General features: G+C 41.6%; 1 protein-coding gene across 17 annotated transcripts in view; it reads right to left on the minus strand.

The window, feature by feature from the left end:
- The window catches only part of LOC124013961 (forkhead box protein P2-like), a 116,798-nt gene that overhangs the window by 67,836 nt on the left and 39,341 nt on the right, over positions 1 to 9,621 (minus strand). The gene's annotated exons all lie outside the window — the stretch shown is intronic.

Consider the following 9,621-nt stretch of genomic DNA (forward strand, 5'->3'; position numbering starts at 1 on the left):
CACGCACACTTCTTTCTTTTTTACATGCTCACTCACTTGATATATCCTCACCCTGTCTAGGCACACACAGACACAGACCCTCCTAAACTATTCCCCGTCTTGATTCTGTCAGGATTTTAGTGCGAGTCTCGTCTGAACGAAGTTGCTTAATGACGCACAGCTAATCATGCAAAATTAAAATGTGGTAGAGGAGGAGGAGGAGGAGGAGGTGGGATCCAAATCACATGGTATCACCCGGTGATAAATGATATAATAGGCTTCCTCTCCCTTAGCTGTGTCTAAATAAAATGTGCCTCCGAGGCTTCCATAGAGAAAAAGCTCATATGTCACATATTGGCTAGATTTTTTTCCCTTTCTTTTTTAATCAAACCTCAAATATTAATTTATTTTGGTGACATTTAAAACATTTACTGCTGTTCTCCACGGGACACAATTAAACTGGTCCGTGCACTGCAATCAACCCATACAGTGGGAGATGACGAGACGAAGACTTAAGCCTGCAATTTGAACATGGGCAAATAAATGTAAGATATTGAACTCATTTCACCAGCAATCTTTTAGATATGAAAAGCTGAGATGAAGGAGCGAAAAAAAAATATATATCACAAATATCACTAATGATTGTGCTAAAAACAGCATCAATTATGCATATTACCTCCTCTCCTGTAATACATTTTTTAAAATATAATTTTAAATAATTTTCCCTGCATAATTGCTTGGTTGGAGCAATGTGGAGTCTTGCCCAGGATCAGTGGAAATCCTCACAATAAATAAAATAAGTCAGATCACACTGACTGACCCAACACAAACACACTGTTCGAGGTGTGTTCTGCAGCTCTAATGCCACTCTGACGGGGCCCCGCTACTTGACAGCCTCTCCCTAATTAGCATATTCATTAAGGTAGTACCTAATAATTCAAATGTATCATTTTTGCGGATTAATATTTCAGTTTCGCTTCAATAAAATATCATGTCTATACCATTAATGTAGTCCGTATGCAATAATTATATTTCAAATCGTTATGTATGGTTATTCATATTCAAATAATATCCATTTTTATATCTGCGGTGTGTACAGTACTGCCCTCCTCCCTTTCTGAAATTAAATACACCAATTGTGTCACATGCTTAGGCTGAGCAATTAATACTAAGTTTCGATTCAGAACATCTTGTACCATGACTGATTTTAGATTGAGAGATAATGCTGATAAAGAAATGCTATACATACTCACTCACTCAATCACTCACTCACAAGCATATACATGTACATACTCACTCACTCAATCACTCACTCACAAGCATATACATGTACATACTCACACAAGCACATACTCACACATGCCTGCACATGCACAAATGTACGTGCTTGTGCACAGTGCACACACATACACATACACAGACACACATGCATGCATGCACGCACGCATGCACACACACACACACACACACACACACACACACACACACACACACACACACACACACACACACACACACACACACACACACACACACACACACACACACACACACACACACACACACACACACACACACACACACACACACACACACACACACACACACACTACACATTGACCTTAGAAGGGATACTCTAACAGCCCCTAATGTTTCCTCATTAACTAACATGTCTCCCTCTTCATCATGCAGCAAACACACAACACTGGCTATCTCTATCTGGTGGGGATACAGATTTCCTCTGTTATACTGTCAATAACGGGACACATACAGGTTCAAATGCCCGCAAACGGACTACTGAGGAGGCACGGTGGGGTGTCATTTGAGATTTGCCCATAGACTGTACGCCACTCTGCAGTGTGTCTTTCTTGAGTCGAAACACAGATCCCATCTCCATGTATGATACAGTGAGTTCCAAAAGTATTGGGACAGTGCATTTTTGGTGTGGTTTTTTCTCTGTACTCCAGCACTTGGGATTTGAAATGATTCAATGACGATGAGGTTAAAGTGCAGACTGTCAACTTTAACTTGAGGGTATTTTTTATCCATATTGGGTGAACCATTTCAAAGTTTAAGGAAACCAAAAGTATTGGGACAAATTCACTTATAGGTGTATTAAAGTAGTTAAAAGTGTAGTAGTTGGTCGAATATTCCTAGCACGCAATGATTACATCAAGCTTGTGGGATGCATTTGCTGTTTGTTTTGGTTGTGTTTCAGACCGTTTTGTGCCCAATAGAAATTCATGTTAAAAAATATATTGTGTCATTTTGGAGTCACTTTTATTGTAAATAATAATAGAATATGTTTCTAAACACTTATACATTAATGTGGATACTACCATGACTAAGGATAATCCTGAATGAATCGTGAATAATGACGAGAGGTTAGCAGGTCTTGGGGAATGATATTTGTGTGTCACTGTCCCAATACTTTTGGAGCTCGCTGTATATACAACAGCAGCACACTAGTCTTCAAAAGCCTTCAACAAAAAACTATTTCAGAAACCAAACATGATCAATTCACAGTTCAGGTAACGAAACAGATTCTGCCTCGAACATAACCGCCTTCTCACATCAGTAAATGCCATTCGAATGACAGGGCCAGGCTGTGTAACTGTGTGATGAGGGGCAGACCCAGCCACAAAGCCAGCGAACAGCAGACAGTCCTTAAAGGATGTCCAGGGTGCAGGATAAACAGGATACGGGGCAGAACAAACAGGAGCAGGAGTTACACAGAGCAGGGTGACAGCTGCTCCGGACACAGTAAATAAGCAGTGAACAAGACGTGCTTATGAACAAACACTCCCTGTTAAAACAGGGCACAGCCACATTAGTGGTGTGTGTGAGAGAGAGAGAGAGAGAGAGAGAGAGAGAGAGAGAGAGAGAGAGAGAGAGAGAGAGAGAGAGAGAGAGAGACAGACAGAGGGAGGGAGAGAGGGAGAGAGGGAGAGATGGGGGGACAGAGAGAGACAGAGGGAGGGAGAGAGGGAGAGACAGTGGGAGGGAGAGAGGGGGAGATGGGGGGACAGAGAGACACAGGGGGGAGGGAGAGATGGGGGGACAGAGAGAGACATAAAAGGAGTGACCATGAAATGGGGGCAGATAGAGGGGGAGAGAGAGAAAGAGTGTTAGAGAGAGCGCGTCGCGAGAGAGAGAAGGACGTAGCGGAGAGGGTAAGACTGGCACAATGTGTGACACCCAAACCAGTGATGAATCTCAGCCCAGAAACACAAAGCAGCAGCCGAGATCATGCGGCTAATAAGTATTCAAATTAGGCATACATTTTACATGCCCAATGTTTCAAATATTCAGAGAAAGACTGCCTGATTGCCTTTACTAGGATTTTATGAAAATTCGAATGGAGATTTTTTTGGGGGGAAGGGCGATGGATGCGAGGAAAACTTGAAGATATATGAGGGAAAAATAAGGATATTTTAATGACATGTTAATACAATGAGAAGCGTTACCTAACTCAACTCAAAATTGGGGATTTTGAAATTAAACCAATTCGATTTTTATTAACCCACAAGACAGGTTCAATTTACTATATGTAATTTACTTGAAAATGATTCATAAATCATAAGAAAAACTGAACTGGAATGAGAAATATGGTTAAAAGCAGGTGAATCCACCTATCAAATGTTGCTTAAACGAGAAACAAGGGAGAATCATATTATCATTTCAATCAAGGAAATGCAAAACATTAATACAATAACCATCTTAATAATGAAAATGGTAGAATATCCCCCTCCTCCACAAAAATCTGTGCATGTGTCTAACCGATGATAATGATAATAATGACAATGCAGATATATGCTAATCATATTCTGAGAGATCAGATGGTGCTTTAACCTTAATGACAGCGGTGAGACAAATTAATTAGCCATCTAAAGGCAGCATTCAAATCTGCCAATTAGAATGTCAATTAGATCCACCCTGGCTGCAGACCACAGAGAGAGGATCGGACTGTGGTGGTGACTGCCGGAGTGTCAGGGCTCACTGTACACACTGAGAGAGATGGATAGTGACAACGTACGGCACCAGAGGGTAAGTGTGTATCAGTGTGTGCGTGTCTGTGCGTGTGTGTGTGCGTGTGTGTGCATTAGGCGTACATGTGTGTACGTGAGTGTATGTCTATCGCAGGTCTTCACCCATGTTCTATACCCCTCGGGGGTACCAACCAGTCTGCCCTGGGATCAGCCTGTCCTAGAATCAACTAGACCGGAAGCATCTAGTCCTCCACCCAGAGTAACAATATTTACTGGACTAGCGCTATCCAGAGTCTATGGGCTATGGAGGAGTTGAACAGTGCATGAGTGAGTGAATAAGGCTCGGGGATGTCTGCCTTGCCTGTGTGTTTGACATCCCTTAAATTGGTAGTGTCCTGCATTTTAACACACCAGCTATTTGACGCCATTTCCTCAAGCCATAATCTTCCAATGAGAAGTACCAGACCACATATTATATGAATCAGTTACACAGACACAGACTGTTATTGCCAGCGTAATTCACTGGTAATACTATAGGTGTACAGCTAGGGAGGGAAAATAATAGTCATACAAAGTGTTTAAGGGGAGATGGTGAGAGAAAACGGAACTCTTTATTTTATCCGTCTGCAGGTCAAAGATCACGGATGACTTCAACGTTCCTATTACGGGGTCTGATAGAAAGAGAATCATTTGAGATACAGTGAGAGAGACAGACTATTTGCGAATCTTTAAAGTCACTTCTCTTTTCTTGTCTATTTCCCCCTGTAACGGTGACTTGCTTGCTACTCCTCACCGGCTGAGTAAATGTTTGCTCTTGAATTTTACGCCGTGCAAATCTGTCTTTTCCATCAGGTGAAGAATCCCAGACAGAATCCTGACTACGCATTCAGGGCTGAGATTGTGAATTTGTAGTGAGACTACTGATGTGGGAGGACAGAGACAATTCACACACACCCACATGCAGGCATGCGCGCACGCACGCGCGCACACACACACACGCACACACGCATACACACACACAAACACAAACACACACACAATGCTTTAACCTCTAATGTTTCCTCATTAACTAACACGTCTCCCTCTTCATCAGGTACCAAACACACAACACTGGCCATCTATCTAGCTGTGCTGTGTTATACTGTCCCCTATTTGACACATAAAGGTCTCCATCTGCCCCAAAACTGAAGTGAGGTGGCAGGGTGTCACATAGGCCTCATATCTTATGAAATCCTGTTCCTTATATAGTGCACTACTTTGTAGTGGACTTTTGTCGTGCACTATAGGGAATAGGGTGTCATTTGAGATTTTCCCGGGATTCTGCAGCGTCTTTCTGCAGTCAGGAACACTGATCCATTCTCATTGTGCCTGCATGATACTGTATATGAAACAGCACTCCAGTCTAAATAAGCCTGATGACCATTTCAGAAACCAAATTGACCACTAACTCCGTGATCCAAGAAGTCTATTCATTATCAGTTCACAGTTCAGGTAGTAGGAATTCCTAACGTTACATTCACTGGAAAAATAATACAAAAATGACATTTCACCGTCTGTTGGCTCCTTCAGTTCAGATCAAGTCAAGACACGGATACCGTTTTAAATAATCACATATTCTGTGCTCCAGTGAAATTAATTAATCATTGCCATAAGTTACAACGCATTCAAAATAAAGAAGTGCCGGGCCCTGGCTATGCTCAAATATTTAACACTTAAGATTGCTTAATAAATCAAAATGACAGATATCAACCACTTAAAACACTGGCTTTGAGCTGGCACTTAGAAAATGATAACACCAACCCCGAGTTGAAATAACAATCTAAAGAAATAAGTTTAAAAAAAAAAAACATTTTTTATTTCATTTGAATGTTACCACTCAGCTCGTTGCTTACATAAACCCTTACACATGACCAAGATGCTTGTTTGTGCTTGAGGTGTAATTCGCTAGCGAAGCTCCTCGTCCCTCGCAGCCCAAGGAAGTCACTGTGGTTTATTGCTACCTCTGCCGGAGCCCTAAGCATTGAGCCAGGATCAGGGAGAGAACAGCCACTACTGAAGTCCTGTTCAACACAGCTACACTAGTGGAGATTAAGTATAGGCAAGTCAGAGCAGACCGAGCCGCTTCAGAAAATAAAAGCTTCCTTTTTGGCACTGAAGGGACACCATAAAGAGCATTAATGACTATTTCTAAAAACCTGTGTATAATGGTAAGGGTTTCTCTTTCAGATAAAGGGATTTCAAAGTGACTCACAACGGAACGAGAAGATGAGATTGCTTTAGGGGGAGAAATCATATTTACAAAATCAGGGGTTGGGGAAAAAAATGGGAAAAGGGATGAATATGAATGAATAATAGACTTCTCTTTTTTAGGATGAACATGATTCTCTGAAACGGTATCACACGTCATTATTGGCAGCACAATGAGACCTGTCTGGTGGCTCAGAAAACCTCAGTCATATTTCAATTCAGCATTTCAGCTGACGATAAATAGTCGTTCCCAGTCATTCTGTGGAGAGAATGTTCCGAACTTAATTCTATTCTGTTTACATTAAGAAGACTAGACAGAAAGAATGAGATAAAGGGGAAAGTACGCAAGTGTGTGTAAGTGTCTGGGAGCATGTGTGTGTTTTGTGTGTGTGTGTGTGTGTGTGTGTGTGTGTGTGTGTGTGTGTGTGTGTGTGTGTGTGTGTGTGTGTGTGTGTGTGTGTGTGTGTGTGTGTGTGTGTGTGTGTGTGTGTGTGTGTGTGTGTGTGTGTGTGTGTGTGTGTGTGTGTGTGCGCATGTATGTATTGTGCCAACGTAACCAAGGAAGTCTGCACTGTACTAAATATCCTAAAGTACATTTAAATAATTCAGTCTTACTCCATTAAGACAGTGTGTTTTAATATACAAAACAATGGTTCCAGTTAATTATCCAATTGGTTACAAATCACCTTAAATATGAAAACACTCAATATAAATCGATGATAATACATAAAAAAGTTCCCGGGGAAATAAATATTCAACTTGGTCTTTAATGATATCTGAGATGAAAATCCACGACGTTCTTAAGGTTTCCGGATGTCAATGGAGATTTACACCTGTCTGTGTATGGAGAGTGTTTTCTCTCTCTATCTCCCCCTGGGTCTGTAATGCACAGTAGCAGAGCACTGACGGGAGGAGGAGATTCTAAGTCCTCATGTGTGGTTAGTGCGTAAGTTCTCCTCTTAAGCTTTTCCCATATCATTTACATTTTACCCATCAAGCACCTCCTTCTGTGAGGAGGAGGAGATGGCACAAAAGTGGGCGACCACAAGCAGACAGTGACGAAAGCTCATCAAGCTAGGCCCTCGTTTGCATTTTGGGAAATTCCCATTAATTAACATAGCCCGCTTAATCACAAGTAATTGACCTATAAAACAGAAGGCCCCATTGTCTGCTCCAATCATATCTACAGAGAGGACGCAGCAGCGTTGTGAAGCAGGGAAGAAATAACTTTCACCGGTGGCTGGAAACCTGTACGTCCATCTTTCTACCAGGGACTATTTACCCAACTCCTCCGACGCATATTTCATCTCTCATTGCATTTTTCTGATGTAATTATCTGTCGTGACATGGTCTGCTTTTGTTGCTGGGGCCTGAGACAAAACAAGCTGTGAGGTGAGATGGGACTTCCTGACTGATGCAAGCAACAGAGAGGTGCTTACGGCTCCTTCTGAGGGAAGGTGAGGGGGGCGACGGGGGACAGAGGAGCGAATGACGGCAAAGCGGACGGAGGGACAGCGGGCAGAGCTGCAGCGAGGAGAGAGGGATCCAGCCAGAGCGATACAGAGACATAGCTCATTGTGACGTTTCCAGTTATTTCTGGCTGATTAGGGTCATTATGTCCACGGCCTGATTTATGTTGTCATTCCCCCTCACCAGTCCTGCATCGATAGATCTTAATGAATTGGTAAATAAGGGTGAAGATTACACTTGACAAGACCCCAACATTTCTCATTCATACCGAGACAAGATTTATGTAACCAATTAGGTCCATAACAGGGGAGATTGGTCAGGAGAAAAATCATCTTTTCAGAAGAAAATGACCAGAGTCGAACCCTGGACAAAACCAGATAAAAGGGAGTCTTTAACAGTGGCTTAGTCACACACCAAACAGCCAGCTGGAGGTTTTCAAACGGAGATCACTCCTGCCTCTCTCAGGATTTTTTAGGAATTGATTTAAAAATACTACCAGCTATAGCTACCCGCCCCACTACAGTACCAGCTACAACAGCTACTTTCCATTTTAAACACAGCCAGCTAATCACTCTAGACCCCAATCTGCATAATGTCCAAACCATGGATGATGGAATCAATAGATACAAAATTAAGCTCTCGCCCAACAAAGGATCCACTTTGATGTGCAAATGTGAATTCAAGGAGGTACCCCCCCCCCCATCCCTCCCTCCCTCTGCCCCCCCCCCCCCAAAAAAAAAGAAGAAGAAGAAAAAAATATATACAAATCAATCGTTTCTACGGAGACTTCACTTAACGTTTGATACGTCGATTTAGGAATAATTTGCATTTTCTCGATGATTTAATTTCCACATCCTACAATTCTAGGAATCAGTTGGCACCCTCTTTTGCCGTAAAAAAAAAAATTGAAATCTGATAATGGTGCTGATCATCAATAGCCAACGACAGCCCAGGACGATCCAAAGGGCGGGAGTGAACAGAGGTGGAAAATTACAGCAAAGTGATACCGGAGCCGCCTCGTTTCAGCTCTCCCCTTCAAGCACATGCAAATGAGCGTGGTGCTGCTTAACTGCATCATTTATGTGGATAATAGCGGCATCATCATTACGGGACTCAAATTAAATTACATCACAATTAGCATAACAAAGTGATTGGTTAAACTTTCAAAACAAATACTCAGTTCTGCTAATGAACGGTGTTAATTGGCCACGGTGCATTCTAAATAAAACATGTAGGTAAACATGTGTTTTATTTAAACAATTTCAAAATGCATTGTTTCTGAGAGACACAAAGAGAGAGAGAGAAAGACAGATAGAAAGAAAGAATAAGGAGGGGGGGGGGGAATCTCCAAAAACAGAATATCGCCATGGGGATTTGTAAGCTGAAATATAAAATGTGTAGCATTTAATTTTATTGCACTAAATAACCTATTATATTCAGGACTCTGGAGAACAATGTAAATTATCTGCCTTCAAAATGGAGTTGGGCCAATTCTCCACGTGAACTAATCACATAGCTCATTATGCATCTGGGTATTAAATTATGAAGAGGAAGCCTATCCGCATTCCAGCACAAAGACCTATGAAATGTTAATAATATACTCACAACAGCCCAATACCATGCTTTACTCCATGTCATGAATATTTAAGTAAACAAATTATTCACACGCCTTTGATAAAGATAATTATATTTCGCCCGCTTATAATTTCAGTGACCCTCCCTCTCTCTCCTGTCTTATAGCATTTGCTCTATATGGATATGCTGTTCTGAGATATACCCTATAAAGTTTAGGATCCTTCCTTGCACATTTTTTTTTTTTCTATCTAAATAACTCCAAATAAAAGACTCCCCCCAGTAAAACAAATATCTGCAACTGGTTCACATTTGATCTTTATTAGCTTATAAAGAATCCCGGTGGCGGGGAAGCCCTTTGTAT

This window comes from Oncorhynchus gorbuscha, linkage group LG25 (assembly GCF_021184085.1).
Source record: "Oncorhynchus gorbuscha isolate QuinsamMale2020 ecotype Even-year linkage group LG25, OgorEven_v1.0, whole genome shotgun sequence".
NCBI lineage: Eukaryota > Metazoa > Chordata > Actinopteri > Salmoniformes > Salmonidae > Oncorhynchus > Oncorhynchus gorbuscha.